The sequence below is a fragment of the Cupressus sempervirens genome, chromosome 5 (assembly GCF_028749045.1).
Source record: "Cupressus sempervirens isolate cs-2001-9-10 chromosome 5, ASM2874904v1, whole genome shotgun sequence".
Classification (NCBI taxonomy): domain Eukaryota; kingdom Viridiplantae; phylum Streptophyta; class Pinopsida; order Cupressales; family Cupressaceae; genus Cupressus; species Cupressus sempervirens.
The window spans coordinates 356652902-356678949 of NC_143122.1; positions in this window are offsets into that span (position 1 = coordinate 356652902).

Sequence of the window (26048 nt, forward strand, 5' to 3'; positions counted from 1 at the left end):
CTACCACCAACAAGAAGTTGATTCTCAGAGAAAAGTTGAAGAATAGCTAGATGAATAAGGGAGAAGAAACCACAAGTTACCTAGCTATAATTATACTTGCCAACCTGATGAGAAACAACTATTTTAGACAGTCTTATTGATCATGAACTGGTACAAATAACCCTAAATGAATTTTCGAAGACGTGGGGTGTACTTATCAAAGTTGTTAGTGGGCAAGACACATTACCGAATTTGGATTAAGTATGGACTTATTTCACTTGGTAAGAGTTTGTACTATGTATTATCAATGGGGTCCATAAGAGTTAGAAAAGTGAGGTTGAACATGAAAACATTTTTGTAGTAGAAAAGGGAAAAGAAAAGAAGGGGTCTAATGAAGGATCTAATTCATGAAGTAAGAAGAAGAAGAATGACTTGTCTAGGAATAATTCCTTCCATTGTCATGAGTTTGGTCACTATGTCAGCAATTACTTGTGAAGGAATAAGGGAAAGAAGAAGATGCCATCTTTATAGAGCATATAAGCTCAATCTCTAGTATGATGGAAGATGAGCCCACACTCATGGTTGGTATGGTTCGCTCAACCTTATAGTGTGATTGGTATATAGATAGTGAGGTGTTATTTTATATGAAAAGAGTTAGAGAGTACTTCTAGACTTATAAGAAGGAGGTTACCAGTATCCTAATTTATAAGGGAAAATTACTCAATCTCAAGCTAGTTGGAAAAGAAACTATTTAGTTTTAGAGGATGAATGGAAAGATAATTTCACTTCATGATGTACTGCTCATCTATTAATGCTAGATGTGAATCTAATTTCTATATATGTCCTTCAAGTTAAAGGGTATAATGTACTCTTAAGAGGGGTACATGTATTGATCAAGCATAAGGATTGGAAATCACCCATAGCTATTAAAGTTAGCAATGATCAACTCTATAGGTTATAGATTTATGTACTCCTAAGGAACTTGTAGGAAGTAGTAATCCTAGAGATATTCAAGATCTATAACATAGAAGGATGAGCCAAATTCATCATGGAACACTTAAATTGATTTGTGAGATAGTGATAGGTGTCCTAGTGGTCAAAACAAAGCATGATGATGATGTATGCAAGCGATCTGTATTGGGGAATTTTGTGAAATGTATCTTTTCTAAGGAATGATAGTACATTTGAGGTTGTTCTCAGTGTACTATATTCCAAATCATGTGGGAAATTGTAAAAAAATTATCTTAGACGATACGATTTTTATTTAACACTTTTATTAATGTTTTTAGGAGCTCTTAGGAAGGGTACATGAGACATTAGAGACAGTTATCCAAATTTAATGGTTATGTGCCATTAGTTAGTTAGTAGGTAAAAAGTGTGGGTTCCAGCTATTAGGAGGTTGTACAACATTAGGTATGATCAAATGATATGGTAGAAGAATATAGCTCAATAATGTTGAATGATATTTAGGAGGTAGTTCCTAGAAAAATAGATAGGGCAATAGCTAGATCATGTTGTATCTATAAGCTAACATAGTGGAGATGGTAGAACCAATAAATACAAGGATGAGTTTATAGAAAAGGTTTTCTCAGAAGAAGGGGATAGACTATGAGAATACATTCTTTCAATTGTCCAGTTGTGATCTCATTTGTAGCACAAATGAAATGAATGATCTATCAAATAAAGTCAAGACATCATTCCTTTATGGTGAATTGAAGAGGGAGGTATATGTAGAAGACCCATAAGTCTTTGTAGCTCATAGAGTGGAGACCCACATGTATATATTGAAGAAATATTTGTATAGACTCAAGAAGGATCCTAGAGTTTGGTATGAATGATTTGATACATAGTTATAGAAAATGCACTTTTAGAAGAGTGAGGTAGATGCTAACCTCTACTACTTGGTGGTTGGGGTTAGATTCTTATTCTTGTTCTATATGTGGATGAATTTTTTCTTATAAGTTTCCTATTTCTTATATAGGATTGCAAGAGGTACCTTGAAAAAGAGTTGAAGATTAAGTATTTTGGGACTTATGCACTACTTTCTAGCCTCAGAGGTTTGGCAAATAGATGGATATATTTTTCTCGGTCAAGAGAAATATTGTATTCAAATATTGAAGAGGTTAAAGATGGATGATTCAAAGCCATGTCTGCACCTATGATAAATTTTTTTAGAAGAAACTAGAAACATCTAGGGAGAAGGGTGTAAATACCTCATTATATAGGTAGTTTATTTGTTCACTCATCTCTTTTGTTAAAACTAAACTAGATATTACATTTGTAGTAAAATCTCTTAGTCATCTCATGGTTGAGCCAAAGATAGTGCATTGAAAAAAAAATAGGAATGTTCTACATTATTTGTGTGCTACAATTGAGTATGGGATTAGATATGTTGGGGGTGAAAGAATCAAGTTGATAGGCTATACTAACAAAGCTCAGGTGAGAAGTACAATAGACAATAGGATAACTTTAGGTTGATGTTTTTGTTTGGGATGAAGAGCTATTTCTTGGTTCAGAAGGAAGTAGAAGTCTATGGAATAGATTTCTATAGGATAAGAATGCATAATAGCTAGCATGGTGACATGTGAAATTATATCACTTTAGAAAATTCTAGTAGCATTATTTGGTCAAAGGTTTAAGAATAGAGTTATACACTATGAAAATCTAAGTTGCATCAAGTTGTTTAAGAATCTAGTGTTTCATGATAGATCTAAGCATACAAGCATTAGATATCTTGCTTCATCAAGGACTGTTGAAATCTAGTGCATACCTACATAGGAGCAGGTAACAAACTTTTTGACTAAGGCATTGGGGAAGCTCATCTTCTTCAAAGATAAGTTGAATGTTATGAAAAATAGATTACTTGCTAAGAGGGGTTGTTAGTCGAAGTATCTTGAGATTTTTTTGTCCATTTGCAATAATTTGTAAATATTTATTCTTCTTAAAAAAATTAGTTAGTGTGAAAATAAATGTATGATCAATTATTTAGATTCTTTAGGGGTACCTTGCAAAAAAATTTGTTATTGGTTTTCAAGTTGTTTTAAATCTCAATTGTTGATTGAGAATCAGTTTCAAATATTGTTTTTCCAATGAGAGTAGTATAAAAAGTGGGTTAATGGCATTACAAGAACATAAGTTGTTGAAACATTTCTAGTGGTAGCAAATATACTTGCAATGGTATAAAATAGTCTACTAGTGTGAGCAACATTGCAATGATGGCATTCAAAATAAATGTGGGAAAATGTCATTATGAGAAATTGGGAGATTGTCAAAGTTTTTCTATAAGAAGAATCCTCATATGTAGGAATGACGTGGAGAACCAAAATCTAAATTCTTACTGGTGAAGTTGTAGATGTATTTTTTTCAAAATTAGCTATGAATTAATTTTGGCTAGTTACATAAACTTTTATGATAAGAAATTAATAATCAATGATTACAATAATAATTTTTCAAAACTCGAAATGCACATCCAACTCCTATACAATTTAGTAATGACCAAAAAGGGACATTAACTAATTTTTGTCAATTTAACCCTACCAATAAAGTAGTGTATGACATGGAAAGGGTTGAAATTCATGTGCATAAGTCATCATTAGAGGAAAAAATAGTAGAGAAGAGAAAGAAAAACCATCGTGTTAGTCATATAAGAAGAAAACATATTGATATTGTTGTAGGGAATATGAAAAAAAGATGTGTGTGCGACATGGACCAAGTATTAGTAGCTACAGGAAATGACACACTAGGTGGATAACTCTACTAGAAGGCGAAGGCAAAACTAATAGTTTTGGATCATCTGAGAAGGGGAAATGCAAATGTTTTGCTAGAAACTTTCTTGACACCAAGTTCTAATTATATGTGATAGATAATAAGCATGGGATTGATGAGACTCAGCAATTTGACCACATCAATTCACATTAAATTGATCTCCACAATACTAATAACGTGCAAACAACAAAAGGTGGTCATAGCATGTTCCATTCTTCACATCATTCCATAGCTCATTATCTGAGTGATGTGGAATTGATGTATGAGCCTCACCCAAAGGTAAACTATTCCTTCCAAGGTCTTGCATTTCAATATGAAAAATATTTTTGTATGTGGACGCTCCTCCATACCATGTAATTATAAGGCAAGTTTCTTATAATTGTATACAAACACAAAATATTGAACTAGATGCCCATTATGATCCACAACAATAGAAAAACTAAGGATGTAACTAGGTGAACATGTAGATAAAAGCCAAAGTAGCTAAGCTTGTGGTAGGACAAAAGGGTTAAATATTTTAAGCCAAATGAGGCAATTGACTAAAGATTGAGTGCACACAAAGTCAAAATTCCAAAGGATTTTTTTTTTTTTTGGGCTTGTGAGCTAGTCAGGGTTGATCTATCCAATACATTTGATGCCATCCCACCTGTCCGTAATAAGAAATTGTATCTTCTATCTTATCAAGGTATAGATAATGTCCAAACTTATTGAATCTTATGTAATGCCTACACTTCTAAGGATCAAGATAATATCAATTAATTCACTAGAAAAGAAGGCAAGAAAATGAATAATGAGCTACTTATTAATAAGCCATCCTCCTGATTCTCAAATTTATGATCAAGGAGTGGAGTGTGATCTCCTATTTTATTCAATGATATTTTTGTCATAATTTTTTATTACCTGCAAAGCATTTAGTTGTTGTATTGGAACTACACTTGTAGGACGTATTGTGACTAAATTATTGCAACCATGCACAATCATCAAATTTGGAACAATTAGAAGAGAAGATTTTGATAACTCTAATCTTATGTGGAGAAGACTTATTCATAGTGTCCTAAAACAAAGTGTGATGATCTTGAGATTTTTTGAAGGATTAATTTTTTGTTAAGATTAAAAATAGAAAGTAGGGGATGTTGTGGTGTTTAGTTTTACTAGTTGGACTTTATGGGTGAGAACATTTAGGTATAAATCCCAAGAAACAAATGACCATTCATTTCCTCTTGTCTCTTTGTATTCAAAGAAATATTACTTGAAAATCAGAAATCAAGAAGAATATTTTCCATTCATGTATTAACAAAAAACTGTATAGGTACATATATAGTTGTGTGCCAAATGCATAAAGCTATAGGAAAGGAAACAACTACAGGAAAGGAAAGAATCAATTTAGAAAAGAATAGTTTAGGAAAGAATTAGTTCAATATTAGAAACAATCCAATATTTCAACCCTCCCCCTCAAGTTGGTGCATAGATATCCGACATGCCCAACTTGCCCAAAAAATTCAAAGACACTTGACTTGAAGCTACTTTGGTAAGTATATTGGTCAACTAATATTTTGATCAAATCTTAGGAAGTTCCACAATCTTCTCATAAAACTTCTCCTTAATAAAGACTCTGTCTACTTCCACATGCTTTGTGTGATCATGTTGAACTAAATTATGAACAATATCACATGTTGCTTTATGGTCACAATATAGTTGAATTGTCACCTAGGCGGATAACCCAAATCTCTTAGGAGAAGTCTTAGCCACAATGCTTCACATACTCAAGGTGCCATACCTCTAAATGTTGCCTTTGTACTTGATCATGAAATAACATTCTATTTTTACTTCTCCATGTAATGTGATTACCTCCTACAAAGGTGAAATAACCTGAAGTAGAATGCCTTTCATCTACTACTCTAGCCCAATCAACATCAATAAATGCATCCACACTTTGATAATCCTCATTTTTAGTGAATAAAACTCCTTTTCTAGGAGTAGACTTCAAATAACTCAAAATGCATATAATTGCACTCATATGTTTCTCTCCAAGATTATGCATAAATTGGCTAACAATACTTAATGCATAGGCAAGGTCTAGCCTTGTGTGTGCTAAGTACATCAATCTTCCTACGAATCTCTAGTATCTTCCTTTTTCAACTGGTACCTAATTAGACTCAATACATAACTTCAATCCTTCTTCCATGGGTGTATTAGTGGGTTGACATGCTAACATACCACTTTCATGTAACAAGTCCAAGGCATACTTTCTTTGAGATAGAAAGATCCCTTTATAAGATTGGGACACTTTGAGCCCAAGAAAATATTTCAAGGGACTGAGGTCTTTCATTTTGGACTCTGAACAAGTAATCTTGTAGAGCCCTCCTTTCTTTAGGATAATTTCCTATAAAAATCATGTCATCCACATACACAATAGGTGCAGTGATCTTGCCCTACTAATTCTTTATGAATAAAGTATGGTCTAAATTGTTCTGATAGTAACCAAAGGCTACCATTGACTTTGTGAATCTTCTGAACCATGCCCTTGGAGATTGTTTAAACCCATATAGTGACTTCTTTAATCTACACACCTTTAGAGTATCATGCAGCCAGGTGGGAGTTCCATGTTGACTTCTTTAGACAACTCTCCTTGTAGAAAGGCATTCTTCACATAATTTTTTTTCATATTGGCCAACCCAAGTTTGCAGCTAGCGACAAAAGGAGTTGTACTATATTAATTTTAGCTATAGGTACAAATGTCTCTATATAATTGATCACATAGGTTTGGGTGTAAAGTTTTACCACCTATCTTTCCTTAAAGTATTCAATTGTACCATTTTCTTTGTACTTAACAATATAAACTCATTGACATCTAACTAGTTTCTTTCCTAGTGGATGGTCAACAAGTACCTAGGTATTATTTTCTTGTAATGATTTCATCTCCTCATTCATAGAAATTTTCCACCTTGTATCAGCTAAGGCTTCCTCAACATTGTTAGGAATAGATATAGTAGAAAATTGATTTACAAATGACTGATTTGATTTTGACAAAAAATGATTAGACACATAATAACTCATAGGATATTTAACTTTACTAGAAAGTTCAGGTTCATATGTGGATCTAGGAATACCTCTAGTGAGACACTGAGGTAGCTATTTTCTAGATGGTGAATAGTAACATCCCTGGTAATAGATTGATGTGGTGTGAGGGACTTGGATGGAGGTGGATCCACAAATTTAGTTTCTGGGTGTTCATCAATATTTTTATCCAAAGTTTCACCTACTTTTTGATTGACAGTTTCAGAGAGTTCCCCTTATTTAGAGATGTCTGAGCTACTCACATCTTTAGGGATGTGAACATCCATATCTTCAAAGCTATTATCCACATCTTTAGAGATGTCCAAGAGACCTACATCTTTAGAGATGTGAACATCCACATCTTTAGAGATGTGATCATCATAGTCTAGAGTCTAAATTTTCTTATGGTACTCCCCATGAAGTTCTAGTTTAGAGGAAAAATACATCGAGTCTTCATGGTAAACTATATCCAATGTAGTAAATTTTTTTTGGGTTGGAGGATGATAGCATCAATACCCCTAAATTTATAAACCACATATCTTAGAAAGACACATTGCAACACTCGAGGAGATAACTTGTTCCATTGATGCTTATGGAGGTGTACAAAAGCTACACAAACAAAGATGTGAGGAGGTAAATTTGGGATAACTAGAGCAACAAACACCTTAGTGAGAGCCTGGGATGGTATCTAGATATCAATAGTGCTAGAGGGTACACTGTTAATCAACTATGTTGTGGAAGTAAGTGTTTTGCCCCAATACGATAATGGACTATGGCCTTCTATCATAGAAGCATAGAAAACCTCCAACAAGTGAATTTTTTTTTCTCTTAGCTACCCCATTCTATTGAGATGTATTGGAACAAGTAGTTTGATGAATAGTTCCTTGTGCTTCTAGATACTACTGAAGTTTAGAACTCAAATATTTTCCTCCATTGTCACTACAAAGAACTTGAACTTGTGCATTGTATCGAGTACGAATCATGTTATAATTTTTTTGAAATAAAAAGTTTACATCACTTTTAGAATTCTCTACGCATACCCTAGTCATCCTAGTACAATTATCAATAAAAGTAGAAAACCAAAGTGATCCATCCAAGGTAGTGACTTTGGATGGACCCCAAACATTAGAATGTAGGATCATAAATGGAACTAGACTCTTATTCAAAGTTAATGGAAAAGAAACATGATGACTTTTTGCAAGTTTGTAAACTTCACACAAAAGATAGAAACATCAAAATTTGCAAATAAAGTAGGAAATAGTTTCTTCAGATAACCAAAGTAAGCATGTCCTAGATGTCGATGCCATAACCAAATTTTAGATTTTTGTTTGTCCTCTCAGAGGCATCCATAGCTAGAGCTTGACATAGCTTGTCTAAATTCTTTGGCACCAAGTCTAAGTAATGCAACTTCTCTTGCCTAACACCAAAACCAATCATTTACCTCATTTGAATGCCCTTAAATACACAAAAAATAGACCAAAACATTACAACACAAAGTAAAGTACTGGTGATTTGGGAAACTAACAACAAATTGTAATTTGAAGATGAAACTACTAAAATAGAATATAGATTCAAAGTATCAATGAGAGGGAAGGATTCTTCTCCAATAACTTGGGTCAGAGATCTATTTGTGAGGATGGTTTAAGGAATGAAACTTGTTTAGAATCAAACATCATATGATCTGTAGCACCGAAATCAATTATCCATGCACTATTAGAAACAAGTGTAGACATATTTTAAGACTTTCCACTACTACTAATGCCAAGATCTATCCAGCAACATTATTCTCTATCTTTGTTTCAACAAATGTTGCACAGGAGGTCTTCTTGGAATTCTTCTTCTATGAATCATAGCTACAATCCCACCATTCTAGATACCCAACAAGTTCAAAGAAGTGACTTTTGGTATGGCTAGTTTGATTGAAATGGGTGCATTTGTAGGTGGATTTATTAGGACCGTTAGTGATCTTAGATGAGTTTCAAGGAGGCCCATTCTAATTAGATTGGTTTCAAGTGACCATGGTTGAAGCTTTAGTATTTTCTAGTTCTCCAATCATTGTTGTGTGTCAAACAGATTCACAGTGGACCAATAAATAACATGCTTCTAATTTTGGAATAGGATCCTTTCTCAAAATTTCACCACAAACTTGTTTGAAATCACCATCTAATCCAACAAGAAAAATATGGACCCTTTTTTGTTGAAGTAATTTTTTGTAAGATTCGACACCATTCTCACTTTCCATGATCACTTTATCATGATGATCCAACTCACCAAAGATCTCAGTTAATTCTCCAAAATAAAAAGAGAGTGTTCTACCACTTTGTTTGGCAAAGAAAAGACTTTGATTTAGATAAACACCTACAATTCATCTGCTTCATTAGAACAAGCCTTAGAAAGATCTTTCCAAATATCTTGAGCAGTCAGTAAGAGAATGTATCACTTTACAAATTCTAGGGACATAGATATCAATAGCCATCTTCTAACCTTTTGATTGCATGCATACCACTTCTCATTTCTATCATCCTTCTTGGTTGGTGGATGTGAGTTACCACAAATGAAAGAGAGTTTATCGTTCTCAGCAATATGCATCTCCATGATTTGAGACCACAACTCATAGTTTGTTTCATCGGGTTTAATCCTTGCCTTGAATGATGAACCTTTGGGTTGAATAATAATGGGAGAAAATTTGCTCTCAAATGATTTCCTCTCAAATACTTTTAAATCTAAATTGGCCATGGTTTAATGAAGGGATACAAATGATTCAAACTTCAAAGCTTTGATACCAACTCAAAGATTAGAAAGAAAAAAGAATATTTTCCAGCCATGTAATCAAATAAAACTATATAGGTACATATGTAGTTGTGTTCCAAATGCATAAAGCTCTAGGAAAGGAAACAACTACAGGAAAGTAAAAAATCAATTTAGGAAAGAATTGGTTCAATATTAGAAACAATCCAATATTGTAACAATATTTATAAATGACTTGTGTAATTAATGAAATTATATCATATATTTTAGTCATACACTTGGTTCCCTACTCATGTGTGGATGTAGACAAGGTTGTCAAACAACAAAAAATATTGTATTCTTCTGTTTAATCTTCTACATTTATGTATTTTTATTTAATTTTCTCATTAGATATTTATAGCTCATCCATCCATATGTCAAAAATGTTACACCTCAAAGGATTAACAATTTAGAATCTACTAACAGTTACATGTTATTATCATGTTTATACTTTTTTTTACCTTCTAATAATATTTTTATTAAACCAAAACATCAAATTTTTAAGAAAGAACTTTGTAAAATTTAGCATTATTATTTTATGTCATAATGAGATCAATATTATTGTATGTAAATAATAAAAAATAATATAACATGTATATTATATACATAATTCCTTACAAATATATATTTCTATTACTCTCACTAAAAAATAATTCTATAAGGTTGTAGTTATCTATATGTTATTCTCTTTTAATAAAATTTATTATGTTGACCTCCTAGTGATTTTATCTTAAGTAAATTCTTTTTTTTTCTATTGATATTAAATTTAAATTATAATATATTATTTAGGAGGATGTTTATATGTTAATGAAGGCAAAGGTAAGGATGAAGAAGAAATTGCAGTTAATTTTTTCTATAAATATTAATAACATGTGATTATATCTCTAATGAGACTAGTTAAGTGGGTTCTAGGATTATTTTCATTTGAATATAGATGAAAATTAACATGATAGATTACCTAATGGAATGATTATTAAATAAGGAAAATATCCTTGGTAAGAGGATATGTATGGATAAATAGTTTATCTATGTATATTAACTCTTTTTATTATATATGAATGATTTATGTGTGAGTATTTTTAAATCTATTCCTCTTATTTCTCTTATTTGAAAGGTACCTCACAAAGTTTACCATTTCATACATGATGCTTATCAATATGTGTTATCAATGGTTGTTTATTGAATAGTACATATTGTGTATTATTTTAATATATTTGGAGAATTAGTTTTCTATTGTAACATATATTAGAAGATCTTATATTAATTATAGAATTTTATAAATTTTAGCACTCTCAGAGGCTTTAAATAACATATACACTCTTAATCCATGATATCCAAAAAAAGCTTACATTGGAGAAAAATGGTTGCTATAGAATTCTTCCATCATTGACAAAATCTATGAGCATCCAAAATTTCTACTAGCAAGAGAATTAGAAATCTTGGAAAAAATGGCTAAGTTTTGGAAATTCATCTATCATGGAATAAAAAAAAATGCCAAGCGTTGGCAATTCCTTCTTCATGGAAGAAAAAAAGGCTACGTGTTGGAAATTTGTCCTTCATGGAAGAAAAATTGAAAGTGTTTGAAATGTCTCCTTCATGGAAGGAAAAAAATTTAAGTGTTGGAAATTTTCCCTTCATAGAAGGAAAATGACAACTATTGGAAGTTTATATTTCATGGAAGAAAAATGGTTAAGTGTTGGAAAATTTCTCCTCCACAGAAGAGAAAAATGGCTAAGTATTTGACATTTCTCCTTCATGGAAAAATGAAAAAGGATTATGTGTTGAAAATTTATTCTCTAGATCTCAAATTTCACCCTCTTGAAGTGTGTGCCCAAGACTAGGAAAATGATTGATGATGATAAACAAAAAGGGGAAATTCTTCAAAAATGTAAGAAAAGGTATAACAGTGAATTTAAAGCATTTGAAGAGAAAGGAGGAGAAAGCTCTAGTTTTAGAAATTCAAGAAAGATGCTCAAATCCAAAAATCCAAGAACATGCTAAAGGATGTTCAATATAAAGAAATTATAGAGTAATGTAATCATTAGTAAGAGATTCTAATCAATTTTTAGGAGATAAATTTCCATACAAGTACATGGAAGATGAGAATGTTCGAGGAGAGATTTTTAGAAAAGTTAGTCAAAGTCAGATCTTTGTTATAAAATGACACAGTTGGAAAAGAATTGAGCTTAGATGTCCTCCAGCATCATTTCATGGCATCCAATTATCTTTGATGAAGAACTGAGGTCTCCAAGTCAAACTTCTATGCATTCAGAGAATGGAATCAAGAATAATTTATTCAAGGAAGACTGAGCATTTTTTGAGCAATGGACATGAATGGTGGATATCTATGGCACCCTGCTCACATTGTATGCAAGCATGCATAGTGGGGATTTATTTCCCACTATAGTAGTGGATTCCTTGTTGCATTAATGTAGAATCCTTTTCTTTTTCCTAACCCTAATTATGGCATGATTTGGGCCATCAATTATTGTGATCATCTAGGCCACCCATGTAATCGAGGACCTATATAAAGACCTCACTTCTCATTTGAAAAGGGGGAATTTTTATGAGATTGTTTCTATGAGCTACTAAGATAATAAAGTTTGCATTGGAGCTTGGTGAATACGTGATATGTCTTAGTGCTTGCTTGTTGTCCTAAATTCCTTCAATTAGATTAAGTTTAGCCTATTTAATGTCTGGTGATTATATTGAAGAATATGATGGTGTATTGATGAATTCCTTTAGTTCATACTTTTGATGTTTCACTGGTTCTAACACATTGTGCAAAGTTAGCCTGAACCACTTCCATGCATATGCTTAACTTCTATCATTCATATAAATTTCTCTTTCTAATGGCATATGCAACAATATGAAAATTTTTGGCATACCCCTTGAACATTGCACCATTTCATGTGTAGTTGTTGTGTAACTTAGCAAAGCAGAGCTTGATAATTTGAGGAATTTGTCCACTAAATTATTGTTTATTGTCATTTCCACCCTAAGGATTAGAATAGAATTCTCAAACCCTATCCTATTTTATTTCTTCGTATTTTGTGAACACTTTGAAAAGGTACTTCATTAAAAAACCTTAAGATAGCTCCCACATCGAGTATGACTTGAAATGAATCTTAATAAACATGTAAGGCCCCTCGTAATCATCAAAAAATCACATCAACCACTGATCTTATCCATAGTCAAGACCTGAAATTAAAGGAACCTTGATGTTATTTTATGACCTTCAAGCAATCATAGCATACACAAGACTTTATTCAAGATAGGATAAGATATCTTGGTATTTTGTTCTATAGTTTGGTGTGTCATAAAACACACATCAACAGGTATTATACCTAATCATCACCTTGAATTTAATGATCCAACTCATCAATCTTATCTTCAACATAGTTTACATCTCCCAAGAAATCAATTGAATTAGCTAGAATTTATGATTTCCTCAAATTCATTCCCAACACTGTTACTCAACAATCACTAAGGTTTACCACTTGGTCATCCCTTAATCATTCAGTTGCTATAAATTTTTTGGAATGACATCAACTATCTTGCTTAGTTGATACTAATGCTTGGTCAACACTTGATTTTCTTAGCACTTATTATGGCTCGATTGACACTAGCATTACTCGATATTCCTTAACCTATTACTCTACTACTCATATTAGTTTTACTTTCTTGATATAAACAATCACCTTGTCTTATCAAAGTCTAATTAATCAAATTTCTATTGTAACTTCCTTTCTATAACTCAACCTTTCCTCTAGGTGTTATTTTTATGAACAATCTATCAAATCCTTTTCATCAATAAAATAGATATGACATTTAGATAGGTAGCAATATGCCTTGTTAGTATATTTGACATCAATCACAAAACAACAAATTTTCCTATTGTAAGTTCCAACAAGTATTTTCATTTTACTAAAAAAGGATTTCATTGGTTTTACTATTATAAGATATGATTATGAAAGATAAATATTTGGAATATTTCAGAATGTTCTAGTTTCAAGATTAAAAAATGTCACCATTACTCAAATGTTATTACTTACTTACATAGTACTTGTCACACAAGTAAAAAATCAGTAAATATATTTAAATGGTTTCATAAGAGATACATTTCATTAAATTATAATTATAGTTTATACATCTTTTTTTATTTTCATAGCTCCTTGTTCATAACAATTACCTCGAATAATCTCATCATTTTTTAAGAGTTAACAAAATTGTAAGCTTGTATAGTTTAATTATTCAATAAGGCTATTGACCACATAGGAATAAAAATGTTATATGTTCAAAAGATTAAAATTTAGTGTCTATTAATACATAAATGTTTGGTGGTTGCAAGAACTTGAGTTATAAGTTTGGGAAATGAGTTCTAGTGTTTGATCTATTTTACATTTTTCTATTAATTTTATGTCACAATTTGAGGCATTTGGTGATTAAATCTATAAAAAATGAGAATTAAAATTATAGCTCTAAAATTCTACTTTGAAAATGTGTAATTTATATCAATAGTTGTATCATATAAATTATTTTTTTTTCTACGAGTTTTTAAAAATACATTAAAAAAAATTCACGACCATACCACACTACTGTATGACCATTGTATTTTGACACAAGTAAATAGTTTTTTGTGAATACTTCTTAGGTAAGATACCTAAGGCACCAAAGGTCAATGAGAGTATTTTTTTTCTTATTTCTATCAAAGATATATTTTCTAACTAGTTTTTATTGACTATAAATTTTATTTTCAAACACTTTCATGTACACCTATTGTGACTTGATGAAAATTATATAGATTTTTAAAATAAATATTATCTCTAAAAAAAGTTATATGTGATTGATGATATATAATTTATTTTCTATAAAATATAGAAATAAAAATGTTTTATATTTTTTGTCAACCTTACATTAAGTACTACTCTTAAGTAATAAAATATAAAATTACTACACATTTATATCATTATTAAATATAAATTTCTAAAGTATTGAAAATGAGCATTCTAATGAGGTTTCGTTTCATTCAAAAATTTGATCAAGAAGACACTCAAAATATAGAAAAAGTTTAAATTTGACATCTAAATGGCTTAGTCAACTTTATTAAGGTCAAGGCATACACTTGGTTCCACCATGCTAACCTCAAATTATCTATCATTCCACCATACTCATCACAAATTATGTTGTTCTCTTTTTAAGGAAACAAAGAAATCATAATTTAAAATTCAAAAAATCGGTAGCCTCTTCCTGAACACAAAAATGTATATTGAAAATTGCAGGGTTTCCATAATAGATCAAGATAATCATACTACTATTTTGCTAATCAGGGTACTATGTCCATTTTTGATGACCATCTATTCCATTATGAAAATACATTTGAATTGCAAACCCAAGGACATAGGACTTGAAATGGGTCAGCACGATATGTACACTAAATTCCTTTAAGAGTCTTAACACCTATGCTGCAGGAAAGTAAAATACATGAAAGGAATCTATACTACTAATATAGAATAGTAAAACACTTAAACTATTAATTAGAGAACTGTATAAACTATAGAAAAGGGAATTCTAACTAGTTAATAGTTCAAATATCCACTATGACTGTTTTCCACAAGTGTTGCAAGAAATCTCGTAGTAATTATGCTATAGGACTAATAGAGTAAATCTATCTTAAATAGGAAATTGCAAGAAACTAATTTACTCCACCTAAATCTATTCCACCTCCCAAGTGGGCTCCCTTGGTTAGCTTCAACTAGTCTAAGAACACAACAGGTTTTCTCAAAATCACCCTCTCATTAGAATTTCTCTTTTTGTTACATGACTAAATAATTTTTAGAGAATAGAGAACAACTTTAGAATTTTTTTAATCCCTTTACTAACTCTAATATTCTATATATATAGAGGATTGGAACTTATTACAAAACATAACATAAAACTCGTAAGCAAACATCATTAGTAGAAAAAGGGTGGGATGTCAACCATGACTCGTGAAGAATTTATTAGATAATAGAATAATGGTCAACAGATAGTCTAATAAGTTAGTTTTTTGAAATAACTCCTTCCATATACATGGCTTATTACTTGGCTCTAACATGTGCTTCATGCTATTAGAGGTCCCCATTACTCCTTCTTTAACACATTTTCTGAAACTCCTTGTGCCACTTCCACATTACCTTCAAATCAGTAACATCTAAATATATACAAAAATATTTCTACTCTCGCTCAAATATTAAAACATAGCTTAAAAAATTTCTATGAAATACTACACTTTATATATAATATTAAGCAAGGTATATCATATCCACTATCCATAGGTTTAAATAGGTTCTGGTTATATGCAACATAAGTTCACAAGACATTTCAAACAAGTATTTTGGAAATGTTTTTCTAATGGCTTAAAGAGTAAGTTCAAACTGTATAAAACCTATATCAAATTTGAGTCAATAATAAATCTCATCATTTGCCCCCCACTATGCCAATGCTTGTCCTTGAGTATTGTACTTCTTTTCCATTGACCTAAAATCTCCCATTGTTGTCTTCCCCTCTTTCCCACTTCTAAAGGTGTAGAAGTACCCTCTAGATCATCTCCAATGCTCACCCAAATATTTTTCAACTAATGGATCCAACCTATTAGTGCATTGCTTTCATACAAGGGCTAGAGAAGGGTAGGAGGCTGGAAGGTTAGTGGCATCCATAACTCTTTTCTAATTTGCCTTCCCAATTGTATATATTTAGGCACTCTATTTAGCACTACCTCAAAATTAATAGGGCTATGTGTTTTAGCATTCTTCAAATACTCTAGTAGATGACCCCATCTATTTCTAATGTAAAATTAGGCAATGTTTGATACTCTCTGTAAACTTTTTCCCTTTCCTTAAACATCTTCTCTCTAATTTTTGTCTTTGGCCTTCCACAAGTTAATTTGGAACAATCTCTTAGGAAGTCATGAGGCCTATGGGATTCAACCCAGAGTGGTAATGGCTCAGATTTTTCAAGGTCTCTATAAGCATCCAACTATCTATCATAATTAGTTTCATTGTGTATCCATGACATTAGAGATCTTAAGTGAACATCCCCTATGTAGAGAAAGGGATTTGACTCTATTTCTTATGGAATTATAAAATTATGTAGATAGAGCTCACACAAAAAGTACATTTTCCATGAGGGAAAATTTTGATACACATCATAAAATTCTCAAGCATTCTTAAATTCACAATTGATATTTCGCATTGTCATCATCAATTGGAACAATAGAAACTATTCTTTCAAACATATAGCATACACCCTTGGGGGTAGTCTATAGGCTATAACCTCATCAACTAGCTTCAAGGCCTTATTCATTTGTTGCTTCTACCTTTTTAGTCGCTCTTTTAATGATTCAATTTCTTCATCTCTGTGATATATTGCTTTTTTCATCTGGTCTCACTCTTGTTTCCACAAGGCTTTCTGAAAAATAAAATAATTGTATAGGCCAAACAATATTGACTGAATTGTTGATGATGAGCTTTCTCCAGTTTTAGATTTCATATTTTATTCTCTTGCAACTTGTTGGAAATACTAGGTGTACTAAGAAGATTTATAAGGTATCAGAGAGACATTGGAATATTCAGTTACTGATGGCATAAAAGGTTGCTCATTACTGGGTGCTTTTTCTGGAACAATAGTAGGATTCAATTGGCACATTTCTTGATTCTCTTTGATAGGCTCAACTTCATGTGTTTCTACGTTTTAATGCTCTACTTGCATAGGGGAATCATCTGGGACATTTTCAACTGCTGACTCTGTTTGGGATTTTGAAACTGGGGCATTTGATTTTTCAATAGAAGCTGGAGATACTCGGCTATGCATGTGAGGGCTTCTACATATAGGAACTTCTTTAGCTTTAACCACTTTATGGGTCTATTTTGGTCTAGGTGTGATTGGAGTAGATACTGGAGGATCAGTTACTAAAGGAATAGACATCTTTCTTTTTGTTACCTTAACAAAGGGATTTTTCATTTCCTTTTCAAGGTTAGGACTAACCTTACTCATACCTTTATCCCTAGAAGAGCTCAACATCTCATCCTCTAAATTAGGATTTGAAAACATATTAGGAGAGGGTTCTTTTTCCTTCTCAGCAAGATTTTTAATTAGCTTTGTGGTTTCTTCCTCATTTTCTAAGTTTTGAGGAACAAGGTTAACTTGCAGCTATAAGGTTTTAGTTTCAACAAATTCTAGCCATGAAATAGGAGAAGAATCTCTAGGAGATCTTTCAACTAGAATTTTAATAAGGGTATGATGGGAAATAGAATTTGGCTTTCCATTTTGGATTTCCTCAGCAATAATACATAACATATTGTAAAGAAAATTGGGAATATTGACTTGCATATTATGCCTTATGCAACTAAGCAATTTAAAATGATGAGCATGTAAATATAGAACTTACCTTTATAGGTTAAATATCTTATAATGTGGGTTGCTAAGTCTAGATATGGAGGTGGAAGAGAAAGTCTCTTGTATTTTTTTTGTAATGTCCATTTGAGGGTCACCTTGCTGAGTAAACTATGCCCTTGAAGATCTAGCATCATGCTCATTTGGATAGTGTTCCCCAATTTTTGGTAACCCAATGACCTTTGCTATCCTTTCCTTGGTAGTAACCACTCTTAATCCCCAAATTAAAGTTACTCCTTCATCAAATGTTGTCATGAACTCTATTGCCACTTCTTCATTGAATTTTTTAATTGTAAGAAATAACCAAGCCATCCACTAGCATGGAATCATCAAAATACTTCAATAATAGTGAGTAAACCATTATGAACAATTGGGTCATTCCTCTTTAACTGTCCTCCCATCCTCAAAATGTTTGAATTCCAGTCTTTCTATTATGACAATTTTTATCCATCTTACCTCTGCAAATTTTATTTTCTCTAAGCTTCAATACTAATTTTTGAAAATGTCATATTTTGTTACAACTTCTCATAATCAAGACCCTTTCATTTTTGACATGTAGAATAATGATGCAATAATAGTAAAGTACATTGAGGCTTTAACTATAAATGTTTCCATAATATCTCTTAGTCCTTTCAATCATGCCAAGTACAAGAGACATATTCCCAAAAATCACAACAATAGGTACAGTAGATACAAAAAGATTATAAAAAAATAACAAAATGAAAAATATTAGACCGCTTCCAAAGTACATTCTTTGATGTAGACATGAATAGGATATCATGGAGGTGATGTTTAGAAATTAATACACTTTCCAAACCCCCCACTAAAATTTGACAAGTGTCCTCACTTAAAAAAATTGTCATGGGAAGGGGAAACTAGTTTAAGGCTTATATGATATATAAAATGTAGTATTAGATATAAATATCAAAACCTATATTTTAAAAATGAATAAAGAGTAAAAGAAAATTTTTTAGCTACAAATTTGAGATTGTACATTCTCATGCAAGTTGATGAGGTGACAAAGGCTGATGATCACATAAAATGCTGACAGTTTTGTTTATTGAAATGAAGAAAAATAGAGTGTGGGTGAAGTGGATTGTGGATGGATGGTAGGTAAAGAAATGAGATGGGTTGATATGAAGAAAGAGAAAAGTGAATGGAAGAATGGGGCCTCATACTAAAATGAGGTTTTATTATGAAGGTTCCTAAAATTTATCATTGCATGGCTATAGGAAGAAGATTTTCATCTTCTGCTATAGGAACTGTGTTTAGAAGAGCTAGAGCACTATTTGGTTGAATCAAAAACCATGCTTTAGTTTTTGGCTTATGATAGAGATGCTAGCTATGTTCATTTACAAATAACTTAAACTAAATAGGATCAACTGAATAGGATCAATGGTTGTGAGTTACACTGCACCATTGCCAAATACATGTTGAATTTCATAAGGCACTAACCATCGAGTTTTGAATTTCCCTCAATTCTCTTTGAAATGAGAATCATAGAGGAGGGCCCAATCTCCTACTTGGAATATTTTATTCCTGATATGTGCATCATGCCACTACTTATGTTGCTGCTAAATAATTTGTGTTCTTTCTAGAACTCTCTTTTGTATTTCATCCAACGAATTCAAGTGTAGGAGTCTCTCTTGTTGTTCTATAAGAAGATTGATGTTCAACTCTAAAGCAATGCACAATGCCTTTTGTTGAAATTCAATGGGCAACATTGCTGCTTTACCATAGAAAAGCTCAAATCCAAAGTGAATCTAGTTGTTGTCTTCAATGTGGTTTGGTATGCCCAAACAACTTTAGTTAGTCTCCTTGTCTAGTCCTTCTTGTGTATGTGTACTATTTTTGTCATAATGGCTTCAAGTTCTCTATTGGTAACCTCTGCTTGTGCACTTTCTTGAGGGTGATAAAGACTAAATTTATGATGCCTTATGTTGTACTCCTTCATAACCTCAGCGATCAAGATTGATGTAAACTAAGCTCTTTGATCTATGACAAGTTCTCTAGGCACTCAATAGCAGGTGAATATTTCCTCATAGAGAAACTTAGACACTTTCTCATCTCTTGCATTTTTCATTACTCTAACTTCCACACATTTAGTTACATAATCTATACATACTAAGGTGTAAGATTTTCCACTTGATGGTGGATCAATTGAGACTATGAATTCCATTCCCAACTTATCAAAAGTTGTGACCACAACCTGTGGAGTGAGTGGCATCTCATCAGTTTTGGTTGGTTGGCCCATCCTTTGGCATTTTTCAAAATTTGATGTATATTTCATTGCATCCTTATGTAGGGTTGGCCAATAATATCTTGTTGTAAGTATCTTCAATGATGTTATTTTTCCTACAAAATGGCCTCCACATGGTTCATCATGACAAGCGTGCAGTATATCATATATCTCATCTTCCCTGACACAGCTCCTCATACTTCATCTTGTCCTACATAGAAGATATTGTTAACTATCCAAGAATATTGAAAAATTTTCTTTGCTAGTTTTCTCTTTTCTTTATAAGAGAAGTGTGGGGGCAATCTATTTGTAGCAATATAATTTTCAATATCTGCATACCATGGTGTATGGGTTACTATATGGAACAAGTTCTCATCTAGATATGTGTCTTCAAGTAGAATTGGATCTTTATTAGCACTGGTAAATCTAGATGAATAATCTACAACTATATTGGATTTTCTCGGCTTATCAATGATAGTAATATCAAATTCTTGTAATAGCAAGAGCCATCTTGCTGATCTACCAGTGGCAGCTAGTTTTTTCAATGCATAGAGTATAGCTAAAAGTTCTTTTACTATTATTGTGTAATTCAGCTTAGGTCCCTGAAGGTCTTTACTAATATACTAAATGGCATTCTCTAGATTGGTAGGATTTTGTCCTAATATAGCTCCTATGGAAGAGTCTAATGCATCAGTATGAATATGAAATGGAATTGACCAATCTAGTCCTTGTAAAATAGGTGTCATGGTGAGAAGTTTCTTAAGCTATGGGAAGGCTTCATTGCATTTAAGTGTCCAAATGAATTCAACTTCCTTAGTCATCAATGTGTACAAATAACTAGCTATTTTTCTAAAGTCTCTTATCAAATGCCTATAATATCTAGCATGTCCTAAAAAATATTCTACATCTTTCAGTTTTGTAGGTATAGGTAGTCTTAGAATTACCTCAATCTTAGTTGGATCCACTTGTATTCCTGTAGCTGATATGAAATGACCAACCACCACACCTTCCTGCATGAGCATGAAACATTTTTCATAATTAAGTGCCAGATTATGTTCATGAGACCTTATGGAAACCTTTTTGAGATTCATCATGGCTTCTTCAAAGGTAACTCCAAATGTTGTGAAATTATCCATATATATTTCCATACAATCATGTGATATATCAGTAAAAATGCTAATAATAGCTCATTGAAATGTTGCAAGAGCATTACACAGGCCAAATTGAAAAATAGAGTATTCAAAAGTACCCCATGGGCATGTAAATGTGGTTTTGTCTTGGTCTTTAGGAGCAATACTTATTTGATTATAACCATTATACCCATCTAGAAAAGAGAAGTACTTCTTTCCAGCCAGAGCGTCCAGAATGATTTATAAATGGTAAAGGAAAGTGATCCTTTTTGGTTTCCTTATTCAATTCTCTATAATCTACACAAATCTACCATTTCCCTCCCTTTTTAGGTACTATGACAAGGGGTGACACTCATCTACTATTAGATATGGGATAAATAAAACCAACATCAAGCAATTTTTGCAATTCAATTTTAACTATTTCTCTAAGTGCTAGATTAATCCTTCTCTGGGGTTGATGGATTGGTGGGCACCCTTCATTGATGTATATTCTATGAGTACATAATGTAGTACTCAACCCTTTTATATCCCCATAGTCCCATGCAAAAGTCTTTTCATATTTTTGAAGTAGCTCTGTTAACTATTCCATTTGTGCAGATGATAATTTTGGATTGACATGAAGATTATGACCTTTTAATAGCTCAAAAGTCATGGTAAACTCAATTATGGAAGCTTCAAAGATTGGACTTATATCTAATTCACATGGTAAGAGTTGATGAATAATGCTAGTTCTTTGAATAGAATACAATTCTCATCACATTCCTCATATGTGGTTAATTCTAACACAAAATTATTAGATGCATTTTTTTCTACCACATAGGTGTTAGTAAGAATACTCTAAATTACCGAATATTCTTCCTATAGCTTTACGAAAGATTGTCTATGTAACATCATATGCTATGCTATAGAGTTTAACTCTTCTTCTCTATCCCCTAAATCTAGTCGAACATATGTGCTTAAATCTAGTAGTGGTTGTGCCAGAGGATATAAATCAAAATTCTTTGTTGCTTGGCCATTTGACATGGTCATATTCCCTTACCTACAACTTATATTTGTATCAGCTATAGCTAACCTTGGTCATCCTAGAATGACATGGTGACTAGATAAATTGACTTTGGGAGACAAAATCATGAAATTTGTAGGGTACTCTAGAGATTCTAGGGTTAGAATTATGTTTTCTATCATCCCATCAGGAGTCATAATAGAACTTTCAGCAAGTTGCAAAATTGTTGGAGTAGCACTTAATCCTTCTATTTTCAACATCTTCATAGTATCCTTAGTCATGATATTTATAGAAACACCAAAATTAATTAAAGAATTTTTAATAGAATGACCATTTATACTCACATTCATGACTAGACTGCCTAGATTAGAATATTTAGGAATGATCAATTTTCCTAACATAATGTTAGCCAATTATCCCACATGGATTGTAGTTGGCTCCTTTTTCTTCCTCCTAGGCTTCCTCAAGTAGGCTTCTCTAATGGCTTTTCCATAGATAGGAATATCTTTAATAGATTGGAATAGGTGTATTTGGACATGCATGTTCTTTAACTGATCAAAAATATCAAAAGATTTTTCCTCTATTTGTATAGGTTTACTTTGTACAAGGTTCTCTAGAAAAGTAGGTTCAACCACTGGTTGGGCTTGAATTGAAATAGTGACATTAGTTGGGTCAAACTCTTTAGAAACTAGGGGTTTTCATGCTATAAGAGTATCTCATATTTCAATTATAAGAAGTGGTTTAGGTGTTGGTATGGTTGTACTAGATCTTAATGTATATTTGGAACATTCAGAGCATAAGCAAGATATTGTTGAGCATCAGTAGAGTACATGGGTTGTTGTTACTGTTGGTTATTTGGATTTGGCTATGGTTGTGTAGGTAATTGGGTTTTCTTTTGAGGTCTAGGATTTGTAGGTGGTGGCATTAGTGTATGTTGTTGGACCAGGGGTGGTAGTTGTAGAACACCAGTATTTTGGTTAGGCCACTATTGAGGTCCTCTCCATTAGTTTGTAGACTAATGATTCTCCTAGGAGGGTTACCATTGGTTATGTTGGTTCTATCATTGATTATTCTATTGGTTTGACTAGGAAGTTTGGGAATTTTGAGGCCATTAGGGTTGTTGTGGATTCTTTTTCCAGGCATTATTCCAATTAGGTTGACTATATTATGGAGGACCTTGGGTATTATAGTTTTGATATTGATTACTATATGGATTTGAATTTTGCAAAGGGTACTGAGGCATACCTTGAAGTTGGACCCATGGTTGATGTTGAGCAACCAAGAATAAATGCTCATCATCTCCATCTATGTTGATGTACTTAGTTGGAAGATGTTGGTTTTCCACACTAGCAACTAGTTTACATTGGTAATCTTTCTTTTGCTTCTAGCAATGGGGATAGTACTTAGCTAGTTGTACGTTAGCTTCTACATGCTTCTTCTTTGTAGTTATTGTGTTAAGATGTGTATCAACATCATTTATAATGTCCTACTTAAAATCTAAGAGCAAGTTAGATATCTTGAACTTTGAAATACCCTGACTGGTTCCTTTAATAGCTGTAGTATGGTGTCCTTTCCCTTTCTTCATGGTTGATCTGAAGTAATTAAGACATTTTTTTTTAAGGTCATCCCAACAAGATTGATACACATCTCCTCCAGCCATCAAGTCTAGTGCTTCCAAAAACCTATCATTCACACCTCTGAAAAAGACTAGCTTTTATGAATCCTTAGACAACACATGCTGAGGGTTCTTCTCCAGTGTATACAAGAAATGTGAAACATAGTCTTCCAATGTTTCTTCCTTCTATTGTCATATTCTAAAAATAATGTCTCCTCTTGAATCATTTTCATTACAATACTCTTTGTATTTGTCCACAAATAGAGTTTTCATTTCATCCCAAGTACCTACTACATGGCTCCTAAACTGGTGAACCATTGTAAAGATGGCTCTTTCAATGTTGTTGGAAATAATTTGAGTTTATTGGCATCAGTGTTGTACTCAAAACTATGACAGAGTATGTCAAACTCAAACAAGAAAGTATTAGGATCCTCAGCTGCAAGGCCATAAAACTTTGGGAGAGCATTTGGAGGTATGCTTTTGAGATTAGTATTGCTTACAAGGCTTGGGAAAGGAAATGGAAAAGTAGGTTGTACCATTAGTGGAGGTATTTGATTAGAAGGTTGTCATTGAAAAGGGATATTAGGCACTAGATTGTTAACAATTGGTAGATTTGAAGTAGTGCTATCAAGAAAACTAGCCAAAATTTCAGCAAAAGGTTGAAGGCCACTTGTATCCAAAGGTTTTTCCCTAGAGGATGTTTCTGGAGGAAAAATAGGGCTTACATCCAAAAAAGGAAACTTAGCTTCTTCTTCAATTTCTTCATTCATATTAATAGGCTCCCATGGAATAAATCTCCCATATTCATCTCGTGGTCTTCCTCTTCAATGCAAGAAATTGAATTGGTGACTTGTGAATCAAGCACTCAATCTTGTAGTTTCTAAGTAACACACTAATCTAGAAACAAAAGACTCAAGAAGGTTCCTAGTTTGACACCATCCTAGCAATGGTGCCAAAAAAAATGCAGGGTTTCTATAATACATCAAGATAATCATACTATTGTTCTGCTAATAAGGGTACTATATCCATCTTTCACGACCATCTATTCCATTATGAAAATACATTTGAATTGTCAACCCAGGGATGTATAACTTGAAATAGGTCAGCATAGTATGTGCACTAAGTTCCTTTAAGAATCTTAACACCTATACTATAGGAAAGTAAAATGCATGAAAGGAATCTATACTACTGATACAGAATAGTAAACACACTTAAACTATCAATTGGAGAACTATAGAAACTACAAAAAATAAAATTCTAACTAGTTAATAGTTCAAATATCCACTATGATAGTTTTCCACAAGTGTTGCAAGAACTTTCACAGTAATTATGTTGTAGGTAGGAAATTGCAAGAAATTAATTTACTCCACCTAAATCTATTCCACCTTCCAAGTAGGCCACCTTGGTTGGCTTCAACTAATCTAAGAACACAATAGGTAATCTCAAAATCACTCTGTCATTGGAATTTCTCTTTCTGTTACATGATTGAACAATTTTTGGAGAACAGAGAACAACTTAAGAATTTTCCAAATCCCTTTACTAACTCTAATGTTCCATATATATAGAGGATTGGAACTTATTACAAAACATAACATAAAACTCATAAAAAAAATATCATCAGCAGAAAAAGGGTAGGATGTCAACCATAACTCATTGAACATTGATTGAATAACAAAATAATAGTCTAAAGATAGTGTAACAAGTCATTTTTCTGAAATAACTCATTCCACATACACGGCTTATTACCTAGTGCTGACCTATGCTTCATGTTATGACTGGTCTCCATTACTCCTTTAACATGTTGTCCGCCACTCTTTGCTCCACTTCCATATTTTTGGAAAATTAGTAACATCTGATCATATACAATAAGATTTCTACTCTCACTCAAATATTAAAACATAGCTTAAAACATTTATATGAAATACTATTCTTTATATACAATATTAAGCAAGGTATGTCATATCGACTATGCATAGGTTTAAATAGGTTTTGGCTATATGCAACATAAGTTCACAAGACATTTAAAACAAGTGTTTTATA